The following is a 19273-nucleotide window of genomic DNA, read 5'->3' as shown; positions in this document are numbered from 1 at the left end:
GGCTACCAATCATTAAAGTTAATCAGATCTTCAGAATTGGTAGCCAGTTCAGAAGGAATCATGCAGTAAGCTTCATTGCTTAATTGGTTAATCTAGAATTTATCCTTTGTGATAAAAAAATCCTTCTGAATTGAAGCCGGTTATTATTAGGAAGAACAGGCTGGTGGGGTTTTTTTTGCTGATTCCTTCTTCCCACAGTGTTCTTTATGTCACCTGTAAATATGATTTTGGAAAGATAACCAAAGATAACTAAACTTCCAGTAAGTTTCAACTGATGCAACAAAGAGAAGCAGTAAGTTAAAAAAATACCTTTACTGTAATTAATTGTGTATTACCATTCAGTACTTTTTTGGCTTAGTCATGTCGTTCAAATTTTTAATGGTTCAACTAAAGATGGAGTTAATACAGTGAAAACAATCCTATAATACAACAGATCTCTCTCTTTCTGTATCTGTATGTGTGTCCATGAATTTCATGTTTAAAACCTGAAGAAACAAAAGTATATTTTCTTGTTGATAAATAATCTTGGAAATGTCACAAATGAGGCAAAATCACCAGAAAGGCACTATTTCTCCACAAATTTCATTTGTGGATCTAGTGTGGCTATACTGGCAAGGATGGTTTATGCACAGCAAATTTACTGAAGATACAGCTACTTAAATCATTCTTCTGTTTAAAGCACTTAAGATTATATCCCAAATGTGAATTCCATTTGTAAATTTATCTCCACAACTGTAAACATTTGTTGCAGGTATTATTCATAACTAAAATGTATCACTTACATCTCTGTAGTCTTTAGTTTGTTTTGTGATATCCCTCATCATCATTTTCATCTCTGACGGAAAGGGGAAGAGAGAGAGAGAGAGAGAGAGGGTGGGAAGGAGGGAGAGAGAGAGAAAGAGAGAGAACAAAAGGCAAATTACTGTGCACATGTATTTGCTTTGCATTCAAGGAGCACAAAGAATATTTGATGTGAAGTGCTCAATTAATTGCATGTGGCATGGTTCCTTTAACTTCCTGCCAATCTTCATGACAGAAAACAATATAAATGAACTTCTTTGTGACAAGCATTTCATGGAAGTTATGCATTTTAATTGAGTCAACATTTCACATCTGTTCTATGTCATAACAACTTCCTCACAGAACTTGGGGTAATAGAGAAGGAGGAATTAACTGTCTTTTTCTTCAAGCTGCCTAAGAGAATTATGAATTGCGGGGATTTAAAAACAGATACTACAAGCAACATTTTATATCTTACAATAGTAAAATTAATAGTCTTAAGCTTCTCAATTGTTATGTTGACACTGTAAAATAAAGCTGATCATAAGTATTGCTTTATTTCCAAAATAAGTGCCTATCAGTGCTTTATCTGTGCATTGATAAACACTTGAATATATTTCAAAGGAAAGCTCTCCAAGCAGGAATTCTCTGTCTTGTGGTATTGTGAATTTATTTGCCAAAATATCTCAAAAGATATGGACTATTAATTCTTAGAAGAGCTTTCCTTTGTTTCTAGAGTCTTCTCTAGTATTCGTTTGATTGTCCCACCAAATCATTGTTAACTATTGATGACCAAATAGATAGAATGTCTTCAGGAACACCTGTCCCCAGTCTGGTCCTTTTAATACAGGTAGTCCTCGGCTTCTGACCACAATTGAGCCCCAAAAGTCTGTTGCTAAGTGAGACATTTAATAAATGAGTTGTCCCCATTTTATGGCCTTTCTTGTCATAATTAATAAATTAATAACACAGTTGATAAATTAACAACACAGTTGTTAAGTGAACATGACTTCCCCATTGATTTTGCTTGTCAAAAAGTTGCAAAAGATGATCACATAACCTTGGGACACAGCAACGATCATAAGTATGAACTAGTTGCCAAGCATCTGAATTCTGATCACTTGAGCATGAGGATGCTACAAAGGTCATAAATAGAAGAAGCAGGAAAAATGGTCATAAGCCACTTTTTTCAGTGTTGAACACTGAAACACAGTGTTGAACAGTTCACTCAATGAACTGTTGTAAGTCAAGGACTACCTGTATTCCAATAGAGCACCTATCTGTGCTGTCATTGAATCCATTCATTTTGCTGCAGGAGTCAGACCTTTTCTATTTCCTTCCATATTTCCCAGAATTAACAAGAATGCTACAGTATATCTGCATAATATTTCCAAAATGAGATTAATTTTAGCCTGGTCATTTGTGCCACAAGTGAGAACCCTGGATTTGTTTTCTTGGCTGAACATGTTATTCTCCAATAACAAAATTCAAAGTCATCAGTACTTCCTTAAGCTTGCTTCTATTGAATGTCACAGGGGAAACCTTTGACTGTAGATATAGACACATTCCAAGATCTGAATATTATTAGATTTTTGTCCAGCCTTTTTAAATATAGTTAAATATAACTGAAAATGTTGAACATTCCCAATATTCCTGCCTCCTATTTTCCCCACTACAACGACCTTATGTGGTGAGTTGGCTGAGAGAGAGTAACTAGCTCAAATACACCCAGCCAATCTTTCATGCCTAAAGCAGGACTAGAACTCACAGTCTCCAGATGCTGCCTTGTAGTCCCCAAACCAACTCCAAATGCGAACATGTTCCAAACGCGAAGCCGGTCGCTAAAGAGCCAGAAAGCAGCAAGGGCGCCAGGTGGAAAGGACAGGGTCACGATCACACGGAGATGCCCAGAGAGCGGAGCGCACATAACTAAAGGCGGCGCACGCAGTTGGTTTGGGGACTACAAGGCAGCATCTGCGCCTCTTCCCGGGGCGTCTCTAGGCTGCTTCCGGAGCTACGGGACGCTCTCCGTTGCCTACCGGCCCTTCTTCCTTGGGCTCCCTGCCGTGGGGTACACCCACTTCCTCCTGCAAATTACGCCTCGCAACTCTTCTCTCCCTTTCCTCTCGCTCCAAAAAGATCGCCATCGTATCCCACCGATTCGGGCTTCCAGCCACGTTGTGATCCACTAGTGAGGTTGCCATCTCGCATATAAGTTGGATAAATAGGTTATGTGCATAGGCTTCTCATGAGAACAATGGGATGTTCTGGAATTTCCATTTTTCTGAGTACATTCCAAACTTAAATGGAATGGCTACTACAGTACAATGAATGGTTGCAATTCAAAATTAATAACCTAAATATATTATACCTGTGCTGTAAACTCTGCACAGGATTTCAGTTAGCTTTTGACTGAAATTCAAGATGATGGTTGCTTGGCAACAAAATATGTTCAGGACCATTTTCTTCAGTCAGAATCTATCTGCTGTGCTTATTTGTCGTAAGAAAAACTCCTGTTTGTACTTGTCTCCCACAAGGTATATGGTAGAGAGGCTCAGGATGCTATTTATGCTATGAAATAACTTCTCTCTTTAACAAAAATTGGCCCGAAACTACCAGAAGGCTCGTGGTAATGCATGATATCTAGAATAAATAACTATTACATATCTGGCCTTATCACACTATAATTATGCAATTTTAATATGGAAGTTTTATTATATGTAAACACCAATATTCTTAGGATTGTGACAATAAGTACAATAATCGAATAGCAATATCATGATTTATATGAATTTAGTAATAGTAATTTTTATTGTTATTCATATTATCCAATGTGAATAATGAAACCTAACAGCTTTATTTAGTATGCTGCTTTTTTCATATGTTGTGCAAACCAATGCTTCTTTGTCATTGGTTTAGAACAGGGGTGTCCAACCTTGGCAACTTTAAGACTTGTGGACTTCAACTCCCAGAGTTCCTCAGCCAGCTTTGCTGGCTGAGGAACTCTGGGAGTTGAAGTCCACAAGTCTTAAAGTTGCCAAGGTTGGACACCCCTGGTTTAGAATCTTAAGTAGGCCAGAAAAAGAACCACACTTTTGTTTCTTGTTTGCTGGCTAATCAAATAGGAAATTTATGACTATTTAATATGTGCTTATCACTTTTTGTTGCCACAGTGATGACTGAATAATTAAGAATTACATCAATTAATAAAAATTCTAACAATTAAAAATCATGCTGTATACATTACTTACAAATGGTATATTAGAGTATTTAATAGGTGTACCTTTTAATTTCTTTCCTCTTATACTTTTAACTGACATAATTAATAATTTGCACCACAGTGTGGTAAATTCTATACTGTATAGCAAAGGGCTCAATGTAGATCAGGTCTCCTACTCAAAAACTAAAAAAAAGAAGAAGAAGATGAAGAAAAGAAAAGCCGACTAAATTATACCAACTTAGCTACTTTTGAAGTAGTAAGTGCTGCATTATTACAAAAGCTGTCTTTGTTCTGTCATTACCCAGGATGAGATTGTTGTTTTATAAACAGCATTCAGTATTGGGTGCCAGATGAAAGCATAGCCAAGAGATTAGATTACATTATCAAGGGAGAGACACAGGAAGATGCATTGAGAATGGATCTTCTGCTAACCACCAGGTAATTATCAAGGTCCATAATTAGAAAGATGTGGCCTCTCTTTCTTATGTATGTTTTAAATGATAGTTGTGATTTAAGAACAGATTGTTTACTTGAAGGGAAATTAAAAAAACAGTTAGCTTTTCCTGTTGGTTTTCCAGTAAAAAGTATAGATATTTAAAAAATAGTTTTGAAATTATATGTTCAGAAAACATTTTCCTTATAACGTTAGCTTTGATCTTAGCAATCTTTTCATTTGGAATTGATAGTCATTTTTATGCATTAAATGTGCTTTGCAATAATTGTTTCCTTTAAAATTATAAATTAATAGAAAGATTTCTCGGATCCCAATGCATTATTCTCAGGAAAGAGCTACAGGGAATCTGAAGGCAAGAACTATATTATGGGAATTCTTGTATTGCTTTGAATTGGATAAAAGAGCAAACTTAGACATATATTTATATATGTATGCATGACAAACACACACACACACATATTCCTAGAGTATAGATCCTGTGGAATATTTCTATAGCAGAAAAGTTTAAAATGGTTAAACAAAACAGAATGTCTTTTCATTACACCAATATTTTTTTTATTCTAGACTAACTGAACATGTATGTTTTGAACTAAATTCCGTTTTGTTTAGTAACAGTAATGTGATGCAATAGTTAGAACAGAGACTGTCCAAGTTATGCTTGATGACATTTTTGAGACAATATAACTCCTATTATTATCAGATTCTCTATTTAATTAATTTGTGTAACAATAATAACAGGAAGCTGGCATGCTACAAAACAATAGTACAATTAACAGCATGTTCGTTTGAAAGTAAATCCCATATAGGCCCTGTGAACATTATTAGAAAATAAAAATAATGGGTGATTGCTTTATTTGGAAATAAGCTGTTTCCCCCCCTAGAAAACAATTAAATATGGGCATGAGAAGGAAGGGAGAAGTAGAAGGGTGGCAACTTCCATTTATCTTCTACTATGGTGACTATTATGTAGATAAACTATCTCCCTGAATAGTATCCCCAATATGAGCACCCATAATTCTCAAAGAAGTGTGGAGACCTGAGTAGTTCAAATGCTGGGCAAGAGTTTAGCAAGCCTGCATTCGAGACCCAAGAACTGCTGTGAAGCGGGGTTGAGTTCTCATCCTTCACTCTAGCTCCTGCCCAGGACATGAGGGGAGTCCCCCACTTGACGTCCCCAGAGTCATGATGATGTCATCTGCTAATCTTTTCAACCTGGAAGCACTTCAGTGCTTCTGACTTGAGTGCAAAAAAGCACATGTTCTCAAGATTCTGACAGTAAAACACTAGAATCTTTAAAACTGCATATATTATTGTTGTGGCATGAGAATTACTGGAACATAGCCTAGAAATATAGTTTGATTTGACATAGTACTTAGTACTAAGTACTTAGTACTAGCAAAGAACACTAATTAGTGTTGCAATAGTGTTGATTAGTACTTGCACTAATATAGATACATGTGAGAAATACTTTATTTTCCCAATATTTTTCCCAATTGTATACTATCTAATTATAATATGAGAACTGTGACCTAGAAATCTACAATTATGTATATTATATGTATATTGGCTATTGCTTTACATTGATTTAAATGAAAAGATTAAAATATAATTGTTCTTTTAAGTGCTCTAAGAACATCGAAAGCCAGTTCTTTCTATCTCTTTTCTTTCTCTTCTGCTTTTCTTCATTTTTGCTTCTTTTTCTTCAGGTTTAGCTCATATCAGTTTTATCTTTTTTTACACTAAAATCATATTAAAATAAAAAAGACTCTCAGGTAGCTTGTCATAGCTAATTCCAACACATTATCCCAAATATAGAAAGACATAGACGTAGCTTTACACATGTGGAAATGCACCACTATAGCTTCTTTTAGCTCTTCCTTCCTATTCTTTTTTCAGTATGATTCAATGAGGAAGAGTACCAACCAGGCAAGTTATTATGAGTGGTAGTTAAATATTTTCACAATAGGTTGTGTTCCACTTAGTGCTACTAAATTAATTTGTGTTTAAGTTGAGATTATAAATGCAGATTCTAAAGGGAAAGAAGATTTATGTTTAATAATGGGGTGGAAAATGATTTGTCAGTAGTTTTGGAAGTATCTACCAAGCAGCTCCCATATTTTATTCTCTGATTGGTTTATCATTTCTTCCTTCTTAGGTAACCATATCAAAGCTTTGGTAGAGAGAAAACAATGGCAAAGTAAACTAAAACATATAGGTTTATTTAAGTGCACGTTTAGGTGAGATGCAACAGTAGGAGAAAGTAGGAGTTAGGAAAAAATGTTGGATGTTGCGAGAGATGGGGGGAAAAGATCCAATTCCTGGAATGCTAAAAATGTTTAGTGGTATTTGTGTATGTCTCAGAGGGAGTTGCACCTTGTTTATATAGGATTATAGGAACATTGGTAGCTAGAATTACAGGTGGCTGGTGAGTTCTTAATTAGATGGAATTAAATTAAACTTGAGGAAAGGTTAATATTTTATACTTTCTTAGGCCTGCCATGTTACATCCATTTAATTTGATTTCTGCTTTTAAGCTTTTCCTACAATAGTGGCACCAAGATCTATTGTTATAAGTGACTTTTCAGGAATGCTTTTACAGATTCTTAAAATTCAGAGAAAAACAGCTCCTTTTCATAGAAGTGGGCCTCTGCATTCACTGGTGGTTATTCTTTCTATCTTTTCTTGATATTTAGAAGTGTCAAGGTATATTTGAAAAATGTTGAGAATTGCCAAAAATAGTTCCATTTAAGTTGAGTATGATTCCCTCCCCCCTTAAAAGTGGGAAGTTTGTTTATCAGCTTTTCATTCAAGCATAACTACTTATGGTCTTTCTCACAGAGGTTCAGTTGAAATTAAAATTAAAAGAGAGTAACCAATGAAATTCGCAGAAGTCGCAACATATGGATAGTCCTTAATTAGTGTTGACAAATTGGGATAGGAATCCCATCATTAAATGACATGATCGTTAAGTGCAATGCCACATGATTGTACTGTTAGCAACAGTAGTTCCAGTAGTCCCACTTGCTGACAGTAAATGAATATATTATGGGAATCATTAAGTCAGGACTTCATGCAATTCTGACTTCCAATTTCCTGCTGGTTTCCCCATGACTTTGTGCATGAGAAACCAGCTGCAAAAGTTGCACAGTATGATCATGTTTACTGTGGGATGCAGCAATGTTGTAATTGTGGGCCAGTTGCTGAGTGACCAAATTGCAATCCTATAACCATGGGGGAACTATGATGATTGATTGTCAAGTACCACTCATTCAGCACTGAACAATAAATCATTAAATGAGGACCACTGGTATTATTAAGCACAGATTTAAAGTTCATACATAATCTAGTATAATAAGTACCTATTGGACCAGTTAGTTTACAATATACTACTGCTACATTTGTGTTGGAAGCACCTTTCAAGGCACTTCCAGGCTGAAAGGATTAGGCAAAACATCATCATTACCCAGGGGACACCCAATGGAGTTCCTTTCATGTCCCTGTTATACAATATACTAATAATCCTTTTTATTAAGCAATATGAAATCAAGTTATTTTTGGAATGAAAATGTGGCTGAAGTTCATACCCTGTTAGTCCAACAGTTTCCATTCTTTTATGGAAAGTTTGTAAATATGCAAATTGAGGGTTTGTTTTTTGTTTTTTTTTGGTGCTTCAGTGGTATTATTTGCCTCAGGATTTTCCTAACATTATTGAGAAGTAAATAATTTCTTTGCTTAGTAAGAAGTAATATCTTTGCTTTAAACCAGCAAATATTTGTACATAATTTGAATATTTTGTTTCAAGGAAATGAACAAGAAATGTTGGTCTGTAATTGAGGTTTGTATTATGTCCAGTATTTATTGGAGAACTGTATTGGAATTCCTTAACGATTAATATAGTATACATTTGACAGTGGATACTCCAACTGGGTTTGAGTTACCTTCGTATCATCAGAAATATTAAAACATTGCGTAAACCAACAAACATCCAGTAAAGCTTGTAATTTCTATAGTAAGCATGAGTGATAAATAGCTAGTGATGAACCGATATGAAACAATAAAGAAGCAGTGACTGTGATAATTGTTGTGTTGTCTATGTCTCAGGAAGAGGTGTGGCTGACTTTGCCTCCAGTAATACTGATGACATGGTCTGATAGACAAGTGCTATACAAAGACAGAGGAATTTATAGGCACCTGAAGGCAATACAAGTTGATGATGAAACACATATGTAGTGTTAAACATAGCAAATTGAAATCTTACAATGTATTTGTGTCTGCAGTGGAGCTTCTCAGGATGAAATCCCACCCAAACTCCATAGATTGGAGTAATTTATGATTTAGTCTTTAGGTTCCACACTGAAGTTCACAAACATCAACAAATAATAATTAAAACTCTTAACAGTAAATTTCTTATGGTTTTATTTAATGACTATGGCACTATGCTATTCGTACCAACAATGAAAGTTGTATTTTGGCCCAATTATCCATATCTTTTGTATTTAACAGATTTAACAGATAATCAGAGTTGGAAGGGACCTTGTAGGTCATCTAGTCCAACCCCCACCCAAGCGGGAGACCCTACACCATTTTTAACAAATGGCAGTCCAATCTCTTCTTGAAAATCTCAAGTGATGACACTCCCACAACTTCCGAGGGCAAGCTGTTTCATTGGTTGATGGTTCTCACTGTCAGAAAGTGTATCCTTATTTCCAGGTTAAACCTCTCCTTGTTCAGTTTCCATTCATTATTCCTTGTCTGGCCTTCAGGTCTTTAGAAAATAGCTTGCCCCTTCTTCTCTGTGGCAGTCCCTCAAATATTGGAAGATTGCTATTGTGTCTCCCCTGGTCCTTCTCTTCACTATAGCCAGTTCCTGTAACCATTTTTCATATGTTTTAGTCTCCAGTCCCCTAATCATCCTGGTTGCTCTTCTCTGTCCTTTTTCTAGAGTCTCAATATCTTTTTTATAATGTGGTGACCAAAACTGGATGCAGTACTCTAGGTGCGGTCTTACTAAGACTTCATAGAGTGGTATTAGTACCCCACTTGATCTCGATTGTATCCCTCTGTTAATGCAATTTAGGTTTGCATTAGCTTTTTTGGCTGCTGCTGCATACTGCTGATTCATATTTAGCTGGTTGTCCACTAAGACTCCAAGATCCCTGTCACAGTTACTGCTATTGAGCCTGGTTTCACCCAGTCTATATGTGTACTTTTGGTTTTCCTTGCCTAAGCGTAGGACTTTACTTTTCTGTACATTGAATTTCATTTTGTTAGATGTGGCCCAGTGTTCTAGTCTGTCAAGATCCATCTGGATCTTGAGCCTATCTTCTTGGGTGTTAGCTATTCCTGCCAGCTTAGTATCATCTGCAAATTTGGTAAGTTCCCCTTCTATTCCCTCATCTAAGTCGTTAATGAAGATATTGAGGAGTAATGGGTCTAAGACAGAACCTTGTAGCACCCCGCTGGTTACTTACTTAGACCTATTAAGTTAGACCTATTATACTCGTTGAGTATGGTTTGTCAGCCAGTTGCGAGTCCATCTAGTGGTGCTATGTATTCCACTTTTTTCTCGCATACCAAGAAGTAGGTTGTGGTCTACTTTATCGAATGCCTTGCTGAAATCTAAATATATTATGTCCACAGTATTTTGCTAGTCTACTAATTTAGTCACTATGTTGAAGAATGAAATAAGATTGGTTTGGCATGATCTGTTTGTAACAAACCTGTTCTGACTGCTACTTATTACTTTACTTGTTTCTAGATGTTCGAAGACCTGTTTTTTTCTAGTATCTTCCCAGGTATTGGTGTTAGGCTGATTGGTCTATAGTTTTCTGTGTCTGTTTTTTTCCCTTTTTTGAAGATGGGAACCACACCAGCTCTTTTCCAGTCCTTTGGTAATTCCCCAGTGCTCCAGGATTTTTGAAAGATATGGTGCAGTGGTTCTGAGATGACCTCTGCCAGCTCCTTTAAAACTCTGGGATGTAATCCATCAGGCCCTGGTGATTTGTTTTCATCAAGATCAGACAGGTGTTCTCTTACTAATTTTTTTGCTTATTTTAACTTTTATTTCTGGTCTGTCTTTTACAGTTATGTTTTTGGTGGGTTGAGCTCTAGTTTCTTTTTGCATGAAGACCGATGCAAAGAATGAATTAAGTTTAATGAAGATCCTGATTTCTCTGCACCAAACATGGTTTCTAATGACCTCTGTACTGATGGGGAAGATATTGTCACTGTGGTCTTTTTTCCATCTTCGTGGTTGTCATTGTTGTCATTTTCAAAATCCTAAGGAGACTCTTCCAATCTACTATAGAGTGATGCACTTGAAATTGCTCCTTGTCTTGTCCAATGTGCTATTTAGTTTGAATACTTTCCTCTTCCTACTTCTCTATAATACTTACAACCTTTTTAATTGATAATCTATTGATAGTTAGTAATTAAATACTTAATAGTATATCACAATTAATTAATAAAACTTCTTTAATAGGTATGTTATATCATGGGGTATTTTCTATAATCAATTAATCAATAATTAATTATCACTAGTACATCAATTAATAGCCTTCTAGCTAAGCTTTGTAATTATACAGTATAGAATATAAAGTCTTATCTATAAATTATAATCAATAATCAATAATTAATAATTAATATTTACTTATACAAAATAGTTAATTAATTAATAGTCTCATAAAGCAATTAGAAAGTTCTTAAATTAATTTTCCAGATTTATATTGTTTTACCCCTGTTCAAATATAATTATAGAACTTCAATCATTCCCAAGATCTTGTCAAACTCAATACAACATTCTATTATTCAATATAAAATCTTTAAATCACCATTATGTAGTACATAGCATACTTGAAAGTTCTGTAGTCAATAATACTCAGTCTCTTTTACTCTCAAGATGTCTCCTTCTAAATCACACAGTCACTTTCACTTCTCCTTCCGGTCGTATTTCCTTCTCATTTCTTGCTGTACCCAGTCTTTCTTGATATCGTACTGCTCAACCAACCACCAACAATCAGATATTTTTTCCCAAAAACTTCTTCTTACCCGCCAGTTACACTGTCCAAAAACTCAAGATTGTCATCTCTCCTTTCACCTTTCCCTTGGTCTCTAAATCTTTCAATGTCACTGTTCACTCACTCTTTTCCGCCTTAGCCGCCCTACTGCCAAATCGCCGCTTATCTCTCTGCCTCGGTTCAAGCCTCTCTCCCTGTTCCTCCACAGCTTCAGGTCTCTCAAATGTCAAGAAGAAGTTTGTACTTTCCTTCGTCCTACTCCTCACTGTTACTTGCGTTGCTTCACCCCTCTTTGCTTCCTGCTTTAATCGGTCAGGCTGCCACGTCTCTGGATCAAATCATGAAGACCAATCTCTTTCTTGTTGGCTTTCGGGATTTCTTCTTGCAGCAGTGGGGTGGTGGTGTCACATTTCACCCCGATGCCTCTGAATCTTCTTCTCTCTATTGCTGGTCCCTCCAGGATCCAACTTCACCCTTTTGGGCTACCGATCATGAAATTCGGGCCTTAAGAATGGAGCTCCGTCCCCCTGCACCGCATCAGCATGGCACCACCACTGGAAGTTGATTCTGCATGTTTTAAAGGCATATACAAGAGACCACTTGAGGGAGTTAATGTTAAAGTAGACTTTTATACTTTTTTGCTAAAAGCAAATACGATTATCTCCTCCTCTCTCGTCCCCAAAGAGAATAGAGATAAATTTTTACTTAAAAAGTTATAAAACCCAAGAGAGTGAAGAATCATATATAATACAAATTCAGCAATGTGATGATCTCATAGTGATACTATTGTCCTTTATGGCTGATATTCAAGACCTTGAGGCATTTACTCCATGGAAGGTAGATTAGGACTCACAGTCCTAGCTACTCGTGTCAAGTTTCTTTGTTTCAACTCTGTATGTCAGTTTCTTAGACAGTTCATTCATATCAGTATGCAGTAATAGTAATCTTTGATTAAACAGAATATTATTATTATTTCATTTCCTATACTTTTAACCCAGCATGATAGCTTAGATCTTAACTATTTTTTCAAAAACAGACCAGTTGCTCTAACATCTGTAGTTATGAAAACCTTTGAAAGGCTAGTGCCTAAAAACCATCATGGATCTGCTGTTAGATCACATGCAGTTTGCATACTGAGCAAATAGATTGACAGATGATGCTGTTAATATGGCTCTGCACTTCATCCTACAACACCTTGAATCTGCAAATACCTAAGCAAGGGTCCTCTTTGTAGACTTCAGTTCAGCATTCAGTACCATCATTCCAGACATTCTTCTAACTAAACTAAACCAGCTAGCGGTACCTGAACACACTTGTAAGAGAATAATAAGCTTTCTAACAGACAGGAAGCAGCAGGTGAAGCTAGGCAGAATCACATCTGATACCTGTACAATTAGCACAGAACTGTGTGCTTTCTCCACTTCTCTTTTCCCTATATACCAATTACTGCATCTCAAACGATCCATCTGTTAAAATACTGAGTTTTCAGATGATACGTGATTGGTCTCATTCGAGACAACGACGAATCCGCATACAGACAGGAGGTTATACAACTTGCCTTGTGGTGTAACCAGAACAATCTGGAACTGAACACACTCAAAACCGTAAAAATGGTGGTAGACTTTAGGAGAAACCCTCCCATACTACCACCTCTAACAATACTAGACAACACAGTATCAACAGTAAAGACTTTCAAATTTCTAGGTTCAAATTTCTAGGTTCTATCATATCACAAGACCTAAAATGGACACCTAACATCAAAAATATCATCAAAAAAGCACAACAAAGAATGTTCTTTCTGTGCCAACTCAGAAAGCTCAAACTGCCCAAGAAGCTGCTGATACAGTTCTACAGAGGAATTATTGAGTCTGCCATCTGCATCTCTATAACTTTCTGGTTTGGTTCTGCAACCCAACAAGACAGACACAGACTTCAGAGAGTAATTAGGACTGCAGAAAAAACGATTACTACCAACCTGCCTTCAATCGAGGACCTGTATACTGCACGAGTCAAAAAGAAGGCTGTTAAAATATTTACAGACCCCTCACATCCCGGACATAAACTGTTTCAACTCCTTCCCTCAAAATGATGCTATAGAGCACTGCACACCAGAACAACTGGACACAAGGACAGTTTTCCCCCGAACGCCATCACTCTCCTAAACAAATACTGTCCAACTATTTACAAAGTCTGCACTACTATTACTGTTAATCTTCTCATCACATCTTATCATCCATCCCCTCCCACTTGTGACTGTATGACTGTAACTTTGTCACTTGTATCCTTACGATTTATATTGACTGTTTCCTAATATGATTTGATTGCTTATTGTACCCTATGGCTATCGTTAAGTGTTGTACCTTATGATTCTTGACTCTTGACAAATCTATCTTTTCTTTTATGTATACTGAGAATATTTATACCAAGACAAATTTCTTGTGTGTCCAATCACGCTTGGCCAATAAAGAATTCTATTCTATTCTATTCTATTCTATTCTATTCTATTCTATTCTATTCTATTCTATTCTATTCTATTCTATTCTATTCTATCTTCCCCTGCATGGTCTCTCTCTCTGTCTCCCCTCCACTTTTTAAAGGAATCCTGTTTAGAAATTTGGGAAATCATACAGAATCATCTGAGAAATATTTTCTTACATTATCAAATATGAAAAAGGTAAATAGAAAGTCCTTTGGATATATTTTTGATATCAAGGCTTCAGATGCTCTTTGACTTTTTAAAATATTAAATGAATTAATATTTAATTAATAAAGTATGTTACTACAATACTGTTTTCTACTCATAGCATTTATATATCATATAAGCTTTAACTTCAAAGCTATTATTAGCTCTATATTTCAGTAAAATATCCTATGCATTAATAATTTTCAAGTTAGTTCTTTTTGTTGGAGAGAAAAAAAATATCTGAAATGGTTTAGAGTTAATTCCAAGTGATTAGGTTTTCATTTTCTTTTTGCATATCATTGTTTAAATTCTGCTGTTTTGACAAGTTCTGTCCTAGAGCACTACCTGTTTACAATTCAGTACTTCCATTAGCTGAAGGCCTAACTAAACCAATCCTGTTCAGTGTTAGTAAATGCCTTGCTTTTTGACAGATACTGCAGAAATACTGTGATGGATGTGACAACTTCAGTCTTAACATGGTAGTGATGAGAGAGGATGTATGTTTGTTGGTAGCTGTACAATTCATAGATCGTACACAAAAAGGTGTATATGTGGTTTCAAAAGAAAATTCAAGTAGTTTGCAGTTTTCAAGCCACTGAAATTTCACTTGATGCTATTCAGAAATACTGATGATTAAAGATCATAAGTATAGAGTCTAGCCTCTTCCAAGTATACAAAATTTACTATGATAGTGTACTGATAGGTCCAAGGTTTACAACTGTAGACCTAAGACTTTATGAAATTCCTTACAAAGCTTATAAAAAGCCTTCATGACATTAAAAAAGCTCCAGAATAACTTCCAAAGGGAAAATGTGGCTTCTATTCTAAAAAAAATGTCACTTGAGTATTGACTCTGAATGAAAATTCTTATGAAGGAAAGTGCATCATTTCTTCCTAAATCATTGCCAATTTTATCATTTTGAATCAATAGCAATTTTAATAATCTTTGATGTAAAATAGTATGTTCAATCCCAAGATTTTGGATTTTAAATTTATTGGTGTGTAAGATAATACTGTATCAGATCCCTCTTTTTGCTCAAATGAGTGAATGCAAAAGATAGTAGATATCTTTGATAGGGTTGATAGTTCAAATTGATTTTACATCTCTAAGGGTCAATGCTGTTTGATTCCTGTTATTTTTCCTCTACTCAAGCATTTTTAATGTGATATTTTAATTGAATAAGCAAAGCTGTTTATTTTGACATATTTAAATTCCATGCAAACTTATTGTGATGCTTTTATTTCTCATGCATGCATTTTTAGCTATAAACAAGATTGGCTGCAATTTTGGGGGTTTACTTTTAAAGTTAAATATTAGCAAGTTCCAGTAGGATTCAACCGTAGAACTAACCTTTAAAATTAAGAACAAATAAAAGTAAATGTACAATTTTCTTGATTATTCTGTACTACACAAAGCATCCATGATTCCCAGTGGTGATCAGTTTTTCACTATAAAAGCTCTGATGATTTTTTAACTTAAGATATTCCTGTAAGTTCCAATTATGCCTCTCCTCTAGAGCAAAAACAATTAATAGTCTAGAGATTAAGGAATGATGGTAAACTACCTGACAGTCACATTGAACACCTAATATAAACTCAAAATATGTATCGCCAGGTTACTTTGATAACATCCTGTCTGATTTCAAATGATATTATGCAAAGATATAAAAATAGTGCTAGGGTTGCTGGAAATCAAATTTGACCTTCTTTTGGACAATGCTCAGAATTATATGGAAGGGAAGGATGAAATATTTCCTGCCTATGTTTGTTTCTAAAATAATTTCACATTTCCCATGATGCCTCAAGTGTTCTATAATCCTTAACTTCAGTTCTTTGGGTATTGAAGTTGAAACTTGTAGTTCCTCAAACTTTTCTTATTTCAGAAGAATACAGCAGGAATTGACCCTAGTCTCTCTTTCAAACTATTAAGTTACATTTTCTCTAGTTTGAATATAGAGAGAAGAAACTCGTTCTTGCATATAGTGATTTTTGCTCCTTTCAACAAAATGTTCCTTCCTTGTAATAGATTAAACACTATTTTCTACCTTTCTCTCAGCATTTTCATATCTAAAATTTTTCTCTATTTTCCTAACTGATAGAATTCCTAGGAAGCTTCACAAATTTACTTAATTTAATTTTTCAGCATTTAAGAATAACTTGAAATTTGTTATTCCACTTTTCCTAACTACCATGAATACATTATGATACATTATTTTTTATATCTAAACTCTTTACTACATAATACAATGTATCTGTAGATCTGAGGGAAATGGGCTGTTAAGAAATAGGAAGTATAAATAAATAAATATAACATTTGTTTACATTGATTTAAGTTCTTGGTGAACAGGAATAATTTGCATACCAAAGTAATGCTTACAATGTTGTTGCAGTCTCAGGCAAAGATACAACATTTATGGACATGCTAAATATTTCTCATAGCCATTCCAAATGCAAATTATTTTAACATTTCTCTAGTTTACCACCTAAATTTTATCCTTTATAATGTTTAAACTTTCTCACAGCAGTCATGACTTCCTTTTCAACATTTTTTTCTTGGACATTGCCATTTATAGGACAATCATTTTTGTACATTTTTAAAATATCTCTGGCTCATCTTTATTTTTGCAGCTACCATCTTCCCTATTTGGTAGTAGTGAGATTTTGTTTTTTGTTTGCTTTTATTTTTGCTTTATAACCATTTGTTTAGCAATTGTTTGAAGTTACATGGTCCTGAAAAATATTACTTTTGTCCAGTTTTCCCACTTATGGCAGTCACAACATTCTCATGGTTAAGTGATCACAATTCTGGTGCTTACAACCAGCCTGTATTTATAATAGTTGCAGCATCCCAGAATAATGTGATCAACATTTGCAACATTCTTAAAATTCTAAACTTTAATGTTGTTCAATGCCTTCTCATATTAATAAACTCATAATTTAATCTTTTTTTCCTAGTGAAGAATTTCAATTTGAATGATAATTGAATAAGATTTGCTGCTTCTGCTTTTCCAGTACTGTAGGAGAAAACAGGATGATCCAGTCCTACTCCCCCATTCAATGAAGGATCTGCTATAAAGTAACAGATCCTGTTTGGAGCAGGAGTGGTTACTGAACGACAGCTTCCACAATCAGTTACCATAACCATGGTGACGGAAGTTGGAATTACAGGTAGTTCTTGACTTATGACCATAATTGATACCAGAATTTCCATTGTTAAGCAAGGCAGTTGTCAAATGTGCCACGCTTCATTTTATGACTTCATTTTGATCATGTGACTGTAGAAGATAACCAGACTGAGCCTGACGGAGGAGTCAAACGCATTATCAGTCTCAAGTTTTTTTGTGCCTACAAGAGATCTAAGTTCAGCCCACCTTGAATTCCATTAACTCATATCTACTGCCAATTTGCATTGACTGTTAATAGTTCAGATTCTTGTAGAGAGCTTAAGTTTGCCATAAACCTCTATATTCATTTGAACTGCATGGATTTCCTGATTTCTTTCGCTTAACGATGACTTTGAGAATGCCATGACAGTCGTAAGACTGGTTGTAAATCACGTTTTTTACTGCCATTGTAGCTTCAAATGGTCACTAAGTGAATGATTGTACATTGAGGATTACCTGTATAGTTCAGCCACATCTGGAACCCAAAAGTTCTGACCATTGATTTAAATTGTGAGTGAGCTATCATCTGAACTGAGCCATTTAGTACCATACATTATGGTACTTTGGGCATTATCCTTACATTGCTTTTGTTTTTTCCAACAAGTTGCTTTGAGATGATTGCAACAGACTTAGTAATCTCAAATTTGTCTTACATTTTTTCACAATTTAATTATATGATTTATAATTACTATTCTGCTTCAAACACCATTTTTAAAATACTACTACTATAAAAGAACAATTCTTTAAAATACCCCAGTTGTTTTGCTGCAATGGTAGGAACTTGCATTAGACAGTTAATTTCCATATGGATTTCTTTGGAACGTTCAGTTTATGGAATAGTCTAATTAGCACATAAATATTATATAGCCATGTGGCCCTGTATCAGTGAACAGAAAAATGTGATGCGTTGTCATGTCATATTGGAATTTTGATGTCATTTGAGGGACACACTCACAAAAGGTATGATGGATCATAACAGCCACTTAGAGATGACAGGAATCATAAAATTGCTCCTTTCCTCTCCTTCTGCCTTTATCAGACCTTCCATATTTGCTGATGTTGATCTCCTGTCTTCAATATCACATTGCATCATTAGAATCTTAAAATAAAAACATATTGATCAAATATTATCAACAAAATAAAGCAGAGGTCTTAAATTTTAAACATCCACTCCAGGCTTTGAGTCGAAGTCAGGTTTTCAAAGCTTTCCAGGAGCATAGGAGAGAGGGCACCATACTTGTCTCAAGAGTGGGAAATACTGTTCAAGAGGAGGGGGCCACAACAGAGAAAGCACACTTTCTAAGTCCTACTTTTCTACTTTGGATTCCTGTACATGCACATTTCTACCATATTGCAGCTATAAAAATCCAAACAGCCAGAGATTGGAAAAGAAAGATACAGAAGTCCAACTCCTTGTTCCTATCTACCGATCACTCCAATTTTTGCAGTGAATATATGATAGCACTTGGAAAATGGAATAAAAATTTAAGAAACAGATGTATGAAATAAATATGAATTATAGACAATAGCTGAATACAATTGTTGAGTTACATGTTCATATTTTCCAGAAAATATTTGATATTTGTTAGGCCAGGTTATTAAGCTCCCTGTTGTATAGTGTGCAGTCATATATAATTAAATTCTCAGGTTTGAATAGTTAATAACTATTCAACTGTTTTCAACTAGATGAAAACACAAACAAATGAACAATGTTATAGTTTTTGAGACATACAGTATATGCAAGGGCACAAACATTTATACATCTCTATTTTGGCCTCTGATAATTCTGATTGTATGGTATATTTAAAAATCGACTGTAAATAAATTTACATTTTAAAATCTAATACATTCTCTTTCTTGCACAGTTTTAGATTTATTTAGTTTACTTTCTAATATTCTAGTCTGTCTTCTATTATGTGTATTGTATTTAATGGCTGGTATATCCAATGCCTTCTA

At 35.1% G+C, this 19273-nt stretch overlaps 1 protein-coding gene across 3 annotated transcripts in view; it reads left to right on the top strand.

The window, feature by feature from the left end:
• The window catches only part of AFG2A (AAA ATPase AFG2A), a 129942-nt gene that overhangs the window by 60034 nt on the left and 50635 nt on the right, over window positions 1-19273 (top strand). Inside the window, exons 15-16 of one of the 3 annotated variants that reach the window (XR_015749238.1) lie at window positions 1517-1630; window positions 4306-4442. The exons of 1 other annotated variant lie outside the window; for it this stretch is intronic. The gene's annotated coding sequence lies outside the window, so the exon portion shown is untranslated. Of the gene's footprint in view, window positions 1-1516; window positions 1631-4305; window positions 4443-19273 lie in introns of those variants that run through there. One more of the 3 variants, XR_015749237.1, reaches the window with a different exon arrangement.

This window comes from Notechis scutatus, chromosome 4, assembly GCF_049901735.1.
Source record: "Notechis scutatus isolate UNSWTSFEM ecotype Mainland chromosome 4, rNotScu1.2, whole genome shotgun sequence".
Classification (NCBI taxonomy): domain Eukaryota; kingdom Metazoa; phylum Chordata; class Lepidosauria; order Squamata; family Elapidae; genus Notechis; species Notechis scutatus.
The sequence above is the reverse complement of the archived record's forward strand: the minus strand, read 5'-3'. Positions and strand labels throughout refer to the sequence as shown.